Here is a 13,511-nt window from a genome sequence, read left to right on the forward strand (position 1 = left end):
AACGTCCCGAGGACATGATGCAATTTGGGTAATCGTGGATCGATTAACCAAATCAGCACATTTTATCCCGATTAGGAATAATTATAACACTGAGAGACTTGCGCAGATTTATATAAATGAAATTGTGTCTCGTCATGGGATACCCATCTCAATCATCTCCGATCGGGATAGCCATTTCACCTCCAATCTTTGGCAAGCTGTGCAAGAAGCGCTGGGAACGCGCATTGATCTAAGCACAGCTTACCACCCTCAGACCGATGGCCAGTCTGAGAGGACCATCCAAACTCTGGAGGATTTGTTTCGTGCATGCGTACTGGATTTTAAGGGAAATTGGGATCAACATCTCTCACTCGTTGAATTTTCCTATAATAACAGTTACCATAGCAGTATAAAGGCAGCGCCTTACGAAGCATTGTATGGTCGGAAGTGCCGATCACCACTCTGCTGGACTGAAGTGGGCGACACTCAGGTTATTAGATCAGACCTGGTCCAGGAAACGACCAGCAAAATCCTTGAAATTAGGAACAATCTGAAGGCCGCGCGGGATCGGCAGAAGAGTTATGCCGATACCCGTAGAAAACCGTTGTCATTTGAGAAAGGTGATAAAGTGTATTTGAAAGTATCACCTTGGAAGGGTGTAGTCAGATTTGGAAAGGCGGGGAAGTTAGCCCCGAGATATATTGGACCATTCAATATCACTGCAAAAATCGGCCCCGTAGCATACCGATTAGAACTACCCGATGAGCTGAGTGCAGTTCACAACGTGTTTCACGTATCGAACTTAAAAAGATGTCTGGCGGATGAGACATCGGTGTTACCCTTAGAGGGTGTCCAAATAAGTGATAAGCTCAATTTCGTAGAGGAACCCATAGAAATAGTAGACGGGAAAATCAAGCAACTTAGACACAATAAGATCTCGTTGGTCAAAGTTAGATGGAATTCGCAACGAGGCCCAGAATATACATGGGAACGAAATGACGAATTCCGGAAGAAATACCCCTATCTATTTCCTCAAAAGGAAGTAGTTGACGCGTAAAATTTCGAGGACGAAATTTCTTTTACGGGGGGAGAATGTAACGATTCCGGCAGAATCAGGTATACCCTAACCGGTATATACTATTGATGTGTTATTTAATAATGAATATGTGAATTATATGTGTTTATACAAGTATGTATGATTCACAGTACGGATTATACTCGATTATACAGTTAATCGTATTGGAAATACGATTAACCGATGAACGATTATTGAAACCCAAAAGAATCGAGGATACATTATAGACGAGATATATAATATTTAGTGATGTTTATGAAGTATTAAAGCTTCAGGATAAGTGAATTAAAGCACAGAAAAAGAATTTCGATTTAATGGTACGTCGGTACGTTAAACGAAACCTTTAATACCAAACCGAGCAAGAGACGATCGATCAAGCCGAAAAAGATGCGCAATTATTAATAATATGATGCTTCAAGTTAATAAATGTCTTGGTTTAAGTTTTTGAAGTTTTTAAATCGGTTTTATATATATTTCATTTTTAAGCCGAAAAACGACCGTTTTAGTCTCGTTTTAAGCCGAAATTAAACATTTAACCGAAAAACGAACTGAACCAGATTATCCAAATCATTATCCGGATCTCGGAAATCCAAATATGTGGTTGAAAATGGAGAGGTGGGTCCCACCCCACCCTCCTTGACTTTCCGATCGGAAATAATAAGGGGGTTATCCCCTTTATTTTTTTTAACACAACCTTCAACAATCTTCATCCTCTCTCAAGTCCAAGAACTAAAAACCGACAATTCTAGCAAGAACAACGAGGTAATGATCGAGATATTCACGTGTTTATCTTCGTTTCTCGAATCTAATTGAAAGAAAATGAGGTTTCAAGTGAAAAAAGGGTGAAAACCCGAGATGAAACCGATTCTTGCATGATCAAGTGATGTATACGGGTTATACAGTGGATCTTGGTCCAAGAAAGGAGTAAAACGAACCAAAAACGAATTTTTACGGTTAAATCTTTGTTTTATATCATAACCGAAACCATGAAAGAAATTGCTTGATTGTGGGTGTAACTTGCTTGGTGTGGTGTTACTGTGCTTGTAGCTGTTGTATCTAGTTGATAGCAAAGGCTAGAAAGCGAGATTCTTGCGATTTGAAGCTAGAAACACAAGGTAGTTCGGTTTTAGTACGATGTTTGCGTTTTGGACAGATTGTGGCTCGTTTAGAGTTAGGTCATGAAATTTTACAGAGGTGTTAGATATATGAAAATATGAGTTCTGTGAATTTTTGGTAATTTTTAGACAAAGGATGAATATTTGGTGAATTTAATGCTCGGTTTTGCCAAAAATGGTGAAAAATAGTTAAATATCATGAAAAATTCTGGAAAATTTCAGATAAGCTTTTTATAACTTGTATAAGTCCCACACAAAATTTTGGGTCAGTTGGAGAAGTCTAAGTAGGCTTTTCGGTTTAAACGAGTTCTAGGGTTTTCTAGCTTGGTTTTAGTGAAAATGGCATGTAAAACGAGATTTTGGTTCTGGAAAAATTACAGGGGACTATGTCGATGGCAGGGGTCATCCAGGAAAAATTTGGGATTTTTCTAAGATCGTTTGGTATTTACGACATATTTAGTGTTTAAATGGTGTTTAAAAATAGATAAATAAATATTAAATATAAAAATTAATTCTGGAAATATTTTTATAAAAATCCCCACTGTTAAAAAGTCATTTGTGCAAAATTTCAAGATCCGAGTCTAAACGGATAATTATTTGTGCTAAAAAGAAGATAAAAACAAACTTTTAAAGCTTAAAACGCGTAAACCGGTAAAGTTCGCATAAGCGAGCTGACTGGTGTATAAAAACCCTAAAAATGGACTATTTTCATATAACTAAGCTAAACAAGTAAAAATAAATCATCCAAAAATAATTCGGATGATTTGAGTAATTTTTACCCGATTTAACAGTTTCCGGTGCGCTAAAGACGGAAACGGGCCCCGCGGCCAATCGGGGCGCCTAAACCGAGCTCTAATTTCACAACTTTAAATAAAATATCAGTCAACCACTATTTTCGGGTCGTGTGTGACCAAACTCATTTTTGAAACGTAAAAACGGACAACCGTGCTAGGCACGCAAATCGGGGAAAACAAAATAATAGTAATTTTGACTGTTAAACTCTAAACGAATCACAATCTGAGACCGGAAAAGTGTTTCTGGGTTAAAGTTGTATTAATAGTGATTGTATAGTAACGAACTTAGGGATCGTATTACAGATCCGGGCTAATAGCTGGTGTACTGTGATACCTACTTGTTGCGATAAGGTGAGTTTTGTGACATCTGCCCCGATCCGACCCGACCCAGGTACCCGTTTCTCTGACCCGATCTCTTTCTTTTATGATTTAATATTTATTTATACTTATACTTTATTTTTAACAATAATAATATATTTTCCTTCCCGCCTCTATCTCTCTCTTTCTTTCCGCCGTCCCGTCCCTCTCCTTCTCTCTTTCCGCCTTCTTTTCCCTCTTGTCGCCGTCCCGCCCTTAAGCCTTGTTTCCCTCTTTTTCTTCTAACTCTTTTGTTCCTTCCCGCCTAAGGTTGTCTGCGCAGACCCCTTGCAAGGAATCCTGCGTGAAGACCACCTGTTTCAGCGATACGCGAGACGAACTCTTCTCGCAGCGCGCTAAGAATTGTAATTCTTCTCGCAGCGCGCTAAGAACGGTAGTTCTTCCCGCGACGCGCTAAGGATTTGTAGTTCTTCTCGCAGCGCGCTAAGATTCGTAGTTCATCCCTCGACGCGCGAAGAATTATAGTTCTTCCCGCGGCACGCTAGGAATTCTAGTTCCTCCCGCGGCGCGCTAAGAAATGTGATTCTTCCCGCGGCGCGCTTAGAACTGTAGTTCTTTCCGCGACGCGTTAAGGTTGTTTCTGTCTGCCTTCGCGCTCGCGCTCTCTTGACCTTCTGTGTCTGCCTTCGCGCCTTAGCCTTCTCGCGCTGAACCCTTTGAGTTTTCTTCTGTTAAATCTAGCCGTTGCTTTTGTGTTGACTTATCTTTTGAGCTGTTGACCTAATCTGCTTTATGTCTGAAAAGCCACTTTTGGCGCAGCATGCGCACCAACCCCATTGGTTGACAGAAAAAGTGACTGACATTATCTTTTGAGATCTGCTTTTGCCATGCTTGACCAGTACCTTTATCTGACCCGCCCATGCTTTTTACTGTTCCCTGACAGCTTTATCTTGCCCCCTGCAGCTGCCATATCTTTTGATATCTTTTACTTGCTTTTGATATCTTTTGTTATCTTTTGTTTTGTCTTGTTCTGTTTGTCTTGAGATCCTTTCCCCTTTTCTAGGGATTGTGTCTCCTAGGGTTTTCTCTATAAATAATAATAGTAATATTTTCTTAACACTACACACACAAAACACTTAATCTCTCCTGTTTTCCTTGCTCTCTGCCGCCTCCCTCTCTGCCTCCGTCTTCCTCCCTGTTCTGCCCTGCTTTTCCGGTAATATATATATATATATATATTATATATAATAATTTACTTATTAATTATGCTAACTTATAATCAAGACTTAAAACAAATCATTAAAACAATAATCTTATTTATAGGTTAACTTGTGCTTGTTTAAAGTTGGTTCTTGCTTTATCTTACACCGCATCGTTTATCAAGTGAGTAATCTCGTACCTAATCCCTTTTTATTTTTAATGTTTTGGGATGTTCATGTGTTCGTACAAACTTGAGTCTTAAACTTGTTTATGAACTTTAGTCGCGCAGTATCCCATGTGTTGAGGACGTTTACTTGGCTGTTTATTTGTATGTGTGTATCATTAACCGCTTTGTTCGGCCTATTCCGAAGTTTTCATGGATCCATTAGATGAACACGGGAGACCTATCGTTTACGGTTTTCTTTGTTTACACTTGCACAGATGTTTTCTCGTTTTTGTGCTCAATTGGGAGCACGGATTGAACTATGAACTATGAGCTATGATCTATTTAGGCTTGATCACAATCTGATTGCACCCTTGTTAAACACCAGACATACACGTGTTGCGCGCAGATTTATGATTATCTATGTATTGTATTAAACTTGATTTCTCACCAACACGCAAGTGTTTGACGTTTATTTTAACACATGTTCAGGTTTGCAGTAGCTGTTTTGGAGCTTGTGGACACGTAGGAAGTTTTCTTTATTTGGACCTAGATTAAAATGTAACAAGACAAGTTTTTGCTGTTCGAATATTATGATTTATAATATATTGATTTATGTTATCTTGTGTTTACCCTGCGCGTGCGCGAATGAATGTATTTATTAAATATTGACACCCAATAGTGTCACGAGTAATGAAACAATATGTGGCGCCCCGATATATAATCCGCATTTGGTCGGGGTGTTACATATTGGTATCAGAGCTCGTTGACTTTAGGATAGGTGGTTAGACGTAACGGCCTAGAATACCTAAGAGTCCCTTCTCGCGCATGAGAGAAATCTCATGTTTGCGCGCTTATTGTTAATTACTCGTTATTTATGAATATGCTCGCGCTTACGCAGTATATGATTTTATGTTTTATTTCGCGATATTTCGATTTTTGTTGAGTTTCGATTTTTATTGATTTTACTTACATATTCGTTTGTTGGATTTGAAAATCCGAAAAGTCATGGTGATACATGAATAGTTGATTTTCAATTTCCATTTACGATTATGTTCTAAGGTTGGAGACTTGAAAAGTCATGGTGATACATGAATTGTCAACTTCCAATACTCATTTTCTTGTGTATTTTATATTGAAGATTGAAAAGTCATGGTGATACATGAATCGTCAATCTCCAATACTCGTTTGCTCGTATATTTTAAATTGGGAATTCGGAAAGTCGTGGTGATACATGAATTGTCGATTCTTGATTCGAATTTGTTACCTTTATTAAGTCTGCATTTAGGGTCATTTATTTTACTTTAACTTTTGACAGTAACTGACTCCGTGAAACCAAGCTTTATAAGATTAAAACTTTGCGCTAAAACCAAGATATTAACTAAAATTAAAATTTTTATAGAATGCCTCCGCTATCTCGCCGATTTCAGAGAAGAGAAGCCTCGCGCATGCGTAGACAGCAACGTTCCCAGGAAATGGCCGCCGCAATAGCCCAAGCTTTGAGCCAAAACAATACCAACACCACTGGTTACAACATTAAATCCTTCAACGCGGGTAACCCTCCAAAGTTCACAGGTCTTGAAGGAGCCACCGTGATGCTCCAGTGGCTTGAGAAAATAGAAAACACTTTCCTCCACACCCAATGCCCCTCAGACAGACGAACCGTGTATGCTTCCAGTGTCCTGGAATCTAGAGCGCTTACATGGTGGAATGGAGTAGCTCATGCGCGTGGCGCAGAAACTGCTTCCAGCATGCTCTGGGAGGAATTTAAGGATCTCTTGACGCGAGAATTCTGCCCTCCCAACGAAGTTAAGCGCTTGGAGGAAGAATTTTGGAATCTTAAGCAATACAGCGGTGAAGCACGCGAGTACGCGACGCGTTTCCATGAACTAAGCCTGCTTGTCCCTCACCTTGTTACCCCTTCCCGCCGAGCCATAGAGAAATTCCTTGGGGGTCTCCCCATGGAAATTCAAGATTCTGTATGGGCCAGAAACCCAGTTACCCTCTCTGACGCCATCGAGTTGGCCGCTGTGCTCAGCGACAACCATGTCAGAGCAGGAACCCTGTTCCTGCGGGGAACAGAAAAGACCAAACCCACCAAGACTGCCCCTGAACCCGCAGAAACCAAACCTGAACCCTCAAACCATAACCAGAAACGTAGGCGCAGACAAGCTTACGCGCTTACCAACCCGCCCATTGTCCAGCAACCCGCATACCAACCTCCAGTTTACACGCCTAACCCTCTGTCAACCTACCCAACACCTCCTGTAGTCCATAACTATGCCTTAACCAATCCCGCACTCCCTGCCCCGCCTCCTAAGAAACCTTACACAGGAAACCAACCCCTTTGCCCAACCTGTAGATTTCACCACCCAACTCAGACCCCGTGTCGACAATGTAACCGATGTGGCCGCGTTGGTCACTCAACCGAATACTGTAGAGTCCCTCCCGCCAATCCAATACCACCAGTCTACCCGCAGAACCCACAACCAACCTACCAAAACCCACGACCCAGGTCGTGCTATAACTGCGGTGATCCCAGTCATTTCCGGAACGCGTGCCCGAGACTACAAGTTCAGATTACACAAGCGAATCCGGTGAACCAGATTTCGAACCAAGTGACGCGTGGACGAGCTTTTAACATAACCGCGCACCAAGCGCAAGCGAATAATGACGTAGTTAATGGTACATTTTTGCTTAACGGATTTTATGCTTCTGTACTTTTTGATACTGGCGCCGATCGAAGTTTTATCTCTCGCGCCTTCGAGCAGAAGCTTGCGCGACCGCGCAACGATTTAAAAGAAGATTTTTCAGTTGAATTGGCTAATGGTGAAACTGTTTTAATTAACTCTGTGATTAAAGATTGCACGCTTAATCTTAACGAAAACGATTTTCTGATTGACCTCATCCCTATGCCTCTTGGAAGCTTTGATGTTATCATTGGTATGGACTGGCTCTCGAAGAATCGCGCCGAAGTTATTTGCGCCAAGAAGTTGATTCGCATTCCTCGAGAAAATGGTGATCTTCATATTTACGGCGAAAAACCCTCCAGTGGTCTTAAACTTATGTCTTGCGCCGAAGCCCAAAGACTCATGCGGAAGAAGTGTATTGCATTTCTAGCCCATGTGGTTAAACCTGCTGAAGAAAAGAAGCTTCGCGATATCCCTGTTGTGCGTGATTTCCCTGAAGTTTTTCCTGATGATCTTCCTGGTATCCCTCCCGCTCGAGAAGTCGAGTTCCGTATTGATCTTGTCCCTGGTGCTTCCCCCGTAGCTAAATCTCCTTACCGTCTTGCACCCGCTGAGATGCAAGAATTGGCCAGCCAACTTCAAGAGTTGACTGCTAAAGGATTCATTCGCCCTAGCTCTTCGCCCTGGGGTGCTCCGGTGTTGTTCGTTAAAAAGAAAGATGGATCGTTTCGCATGTGTATTGATTACCGCGAGTTGAACAAACTCACCATTAAAAACCGGTATCCCTTACCGCGTATTGACGACCTCTTTGATCAACTCCAAGGTGCCTCTTGTTTCTCGAAGATTGATCTCCGCTCTGGCTATCACCAGTTGCGCATCCGCGATGAAGATGTTCCGAAGTCAGCTTTTCGAACTCGTTATGGCCATTTTGAATTCTTGGTCATGTCCTTCGGTTTAACCAACGCACCCGCCGTTTTCATGGATCTAATGAATCGGGTGTGTAGGCCTTTCTTGGATAAATTCGTGATTGTGTTTATCGATGATGTTCTGGTGTATTCTAAGACCAAGGCCGAGCACGAGCAACATCTTCGGTTGGTGTTGCAAAAGCTTAGAGCTGAGCAACTCTATGCTAAGCTTTCCAAGTGTGAATTCTGGTCTGATGAAGTACAGTTTCTTGGCCATGTTGTGAACAAGATGGGTATTCATGTCGACCCATCCAAAATTGAAGCAATCAAGAACTGGATTACGCCATCCTCTCCTTCCGAGATCCGTTCCTTTCTGGGCTTAGCTGGTTACTACCGGCGATTCATTTCGAACTTCTCGAAGATCGCTTTGCCTTTAACAACTCTAACGCACAAAGGTAAACCGTATATTTGGGGCTCGAAGCAAGAAGAAGCCTTTCAATCGCTCAAGCGTTTGTTGTGTGAAGCTCCTGTTCTTGCGCTACCTGAGGGTAATGATGATTTTGTTGTGTACTGCGATGCCTCCAACCAAGGTCTCGGTTGTGTTCTTATGCAACGAGGCAAGGTTATCGCTTACGCATCAAGGCAACTTAAGGTTCATGAAAAGAATTATACAACTCACGATCTCGAACTTGGTGCAGTTGTTTTTGCCTTGAAGATCTGGAGACACTACCTTTATGGTACTAAGTGCATCCTTTACACTGACCATAAAAGCCTTCAGCATATCTTTGATCAGAAGGAACTTAACATGAGGCAACGCCGATGGAACGAACTCATCAGCGATTACGATTGTGAGATCCGGTATCATCCTGGTAAGGCTAATGTGGTAGCCGATGCGCTCAGCCGAAAACCCTGCCAGCTTAACTGTATCTTGCCGCGCACCCAGCTTCACTTCGCGCCGATTCAAAGCAACCTTGAATCGCGTATTCGTGACGCGCAGCGCGCATCCATCAGTAATGGTAACCTTCGCGCCGAGTTAGCGTGTGGCGCGGAAGCACACTTTGTCCCTAATCTGAGTGGAATTCTCTGCTATCTTAATCGCATCTGGATTCCCTTTGATGAGAATCTTCGCGCTGATATCCTGTGTGAAGCGCACAAATCTCGGTATTCTATTCATCCTGGCGCTGATAAGATGTACAAGGATTTGCGCATTACTTATTGGTGGCCCGGTATGAAGAAGGATATTGCTGTGTTCGTAGCTAGATGCCTGACTTGTTCTAAAGTAAAAGCTGAACACCAACGCCCATCTGGTTTGCTCGAACAACCAGAAATTCCTACGTGGAAATGGGAATGTGTAGCGATGGACTTTATTACCAAGTTACCTTTGACAGCAAGCAAACATGATAGCATTTGGGTAATAGTGGATCGATTGACTAAGTCTGCTCACTTTCTGCCCATTCGTGAAAACTACCGTGTTGAGCAACTCGCGCAGCTTTATGTCAAGGAAATTGTCTGCCGCCATGGTACTCCTTTGAGCATCATATCCGATCGCGATGGCCGTTTTATATCTCGCTTTTGGAAATCTCTCCAATCTGCGCTAGGAACTCGCTTGGACATGAGTACGGCATATCATCCTCAGACTGATGGTCAGTCTGAGCGAACTATTCAAACTCTTGAGGATATGCTCCGATCTTGTGTTCTTGATTTTGGAGGTAATTGGGATTCACACCTGCCTTTGATCGAGTTCTCTTATAATAACAGCTATCATTCCAGTATTGGTATGGCCCCATTTGAAGCACTTTACGGTCGTAAGTGCCGCTCCCCGATTTGTTGGAGCGAAGTGGGTGAAACTCAAATCACAGGACCCGAACTTGTTCAAGAGACAACCGATAAAATCGCCAAGATCCGTGATCATCTGCTGACTGCCAGAAGCTGACAGAAGAGTTACGCAGATCGTAGGCGAAAGCCTCTCGAATTTCAAGTTGGTGATCTTGTTCTCCTCAAAGTGTCGCCTTGGAAAGGTGTTGTCCGCTTTGGGAAGAAGGGTAAGCTTGCTCCTCGTTATGTTGGTCCATTCAAGATTCTCGCGCGTGTGGGAAAAGTTGCCTACAGACTTGACCTGCCGCCCGCGCTCAGTAATGTGCATCCAACGTTCCATGTATCCAATCTCAAGAAGTGTTTAGCTGACGAGAACCTTCACATTCCACTTGATGAAGTTCAAGTTGATGAAACTATGCATTTCGTTGAGAAGCCTGTTGAGATTATGGATCGCGAGGTTAAGCAAACCAAGCGCAGTCGTATCCCTATCGTGAAAGTTCGTTGGGAGTCCAAGCGCGGAGCCGAGTTTACATGGGAAAGGGAAGATCAAATGAAGATCAAGTACCCGCACCTGTTCTCTGCGCAACCTACTTCGAGATAAATTTCGGGACGAAATTTCTTAAAGTAGGGGAGACTGTGACATCTGCCCCGATCCGACCCGACCCAGGTACCCGTTTCTCTGACCCGATCTCTTTCTTTTATGATTTAATATTTATTTATACTTATACTTTATTTTTAACAATAATAATATATTTTCCTTCCCGCCTCTATCTCTCTCTTTCTTTCCGCCGTCCCGTCCCTCTCCTTCTCTCTTTCCGCCTTCTTTTCCCTCTTGTCGCCGTCCCGCCCTTAAGCCTTGTTTCCCTCTTTTTCTTCTAACTCTTTTGTTCCTTCCCGCCTAAGGTTGTCTGCGCAGACCCCTTGCAAGGAATCCTGCGTGAAGACCACCTGTTTCAGCGATACGCGAGACGAACTCTTCTCGCAGCGCGCTAAGAATTGTAATTCTTCTCGCAGCGCGCTAAGAACGGTAGTTCTTCCCGCGACGCGCTAAGGATTTGTAGTTCTTCTCGCAGCGCGCTAAGATTCGTAGTTCATCCCTCGACGCGCGAAGAATTATAGTTCTTCCCGCGGCGCGCTAGGAATTCTAGTTCCTCCCGCGGCGCGCTAAGAAATGTGATTCTTCCCGCGGCGCGCTTAGAAATGTAGTTCTTTCCGCGACGCGTTAAGGTTGTTTCTGTCTGCCTTCGCGCTCGCGCTCTCTTGACCTTCTGTGTCTGCCTTCGCGCCTTAGCCTTCTCGCGCTGAACCCTTTGAGTTTTCTTCTGTTAAATCTAGCCGTTGCTTTTGTGTTGACTTATCTTTTGAGCTGTTGACCTAATCTGCTTTATGTCTGAAAAGCCACTTTTGGCGCAGCATGCGCACCAACCCCATTGGTTGACAGAAAAAGTGACTGACATTATCTTTTGAGATCTGCTTTTGCCATGCTTGACCAGTACCTTTATCTGACCCGCCCATGCTTTTTACTGTTCCCTGACAGCTTTATCTTGCCCCCTGCAGCTGCCATATCTTTTGATATCTTTTACTTGCTTTTGATATCTTTTGTTATCTTTTGTTTTGTCTTGTTCTGTTTGTCTTGAGATCCTTTCCCCTTTTCTAGGGATTGTGTCTCCTAGGGTTTTCTCTATAAATAATAATAGTAATATTTTCTTAACACTACACACACAAAACACTTAATCTCTCCTGTTTTCCTTGCTCTCTGCCGCCTCCCTCTCTGCCTCCGTCTTCCTCCCTGTTCTGCCCTGCTTTTCCGGTAATATATATATATATATATTATATATAATAATTTACTTATTAATTATGCTAACTTATAATCAAGACTTAAAACAAATCATTAAAACAATAATCTTATTTATAGGTTAACTTGTGCTTGTTTAAAGTTGGTTCTTGCTTTATCTTACACCGCATCGTTTATCAAGTGAGTAATCTCGTACCTAATCCCTTTTTATTTTTAATGTTTTGGGATGTTCATGTGTTCGTACAAACTTGAGTCTTAAACTTGTTTATGAACTTTAGTCGCGCAGTATCCCATGTGTTGAGGACGTTTACTTGGCTGTTTATTTGTATGTGTGTATCATTAACCGCTTTGTTCGGCCTATTCCGAAGTTTTCATGGATCCATTAGATGAACACGGGAGACCTATCGTTTACGGTTTTCTTTGTTTACACTTGCACAGATGTTTTCTCGTTTTTGTGCTCAATTGGGAGCACGGATTGAACTATGAACTATGAGCTATGATCTATTTAGGCTTGATCACAATCTGATTGCACCCTTGTTAAACACCAGACATACACGTGTTGCGCGCAGATTTATGATTATCTATGTATTGTATTAAACTTGATTTCTCACCAACACGCAAGTGTTTGACGTTTATTTTAACACATGTTCAGGTTTGCAGTAGCTGTTTTGGAGCTTGTGGACACGTAGGAAGTTTTCTTTATTTGGACCTAGATTAAAATGTAACAAGACAAGTTTTTGCTGTTCGAATATTATGATTTATAATATATTGATTTATGTTATCTTGTGTTTACCCTGCGCGTGCGCGAATGAATGTATTTATTAAATATTGACACCCAATAGTGTCACGAGTAATGAAACAATATGTGGCGCCCCGATGTATAATCCGCCTTTGGTCGGGGTGTTACAAGTTTCACGAGCCCCTTTTTTCCTGAATTGTTTTTAAATATTTTCTCGGGGCGGAAAGCATGTTGTTACTAAAATGTTTAAGTACATACTGAACGCATGGATTTGCATGTATTTATATATTTTTTTATTGTACGGGAATCGTACGGAAATGTACTAAGATGGTAATTGTCTGAGTTACTAACATTGTAAGGCCCCGCAACACGAGTGATTAACTGAAAGCCGGTAGAGTGTGGATAGTACTATTGGTCTGACAAACCCAACTGGTCCGGCATGGAATTGCTGATGTTTCCCAACCAGTTGCACATGTCTATATTGGGTGTTATATTTATTTTGCTATGTAATGTTAGGCATAGCGGTTTGGGGCAGGTTCGTGGGCGGAGTATGCCACGGGGTTGTGTGTGATAGTCAGAGGTTTCACTTGTGGGCTCAGCATAATTACATCGCTAATATATGATTTATCATAATGATTTGTCAATGTTTATTTACATTAGTGAAACTCACCAACTATTCGTAGTTGACTCGTTTTCTTTCCATGCTTTCTAGGTACTCCCAAACTGGAATAAGTGCTACATACTTGATGATGCGTGCTTTTTGTGGAAGCTTAGTGATCATTTTGTATTAATTATGTTAATGTAATGTTGGTAAAACTTATGTGCTATCGCCTAGACGGTAACAAAACTCGGAACAATGTAATATGATGTAAATTAATTTGTGGTGTTTTCTTTATAAGCAATGCTGTTGATATCAGATGTGT

Source organism: Bidens hawaiensis, unplaced genomic scaffold (genome assembly GCF_021521415.1).
Source record: "Bidens hawaiensis isolate Kalapana, Puna unplaced genomic scaffold, B.hawaiensis_p1.1 tig00054057_1, whole genome shotgun sequence".
NCBI lineage: Eukaryota > Viridiplantae > Streptophyta > Magnoliopsida > Asterales > Asteraceae > Bidens > Bidens hawaiensis.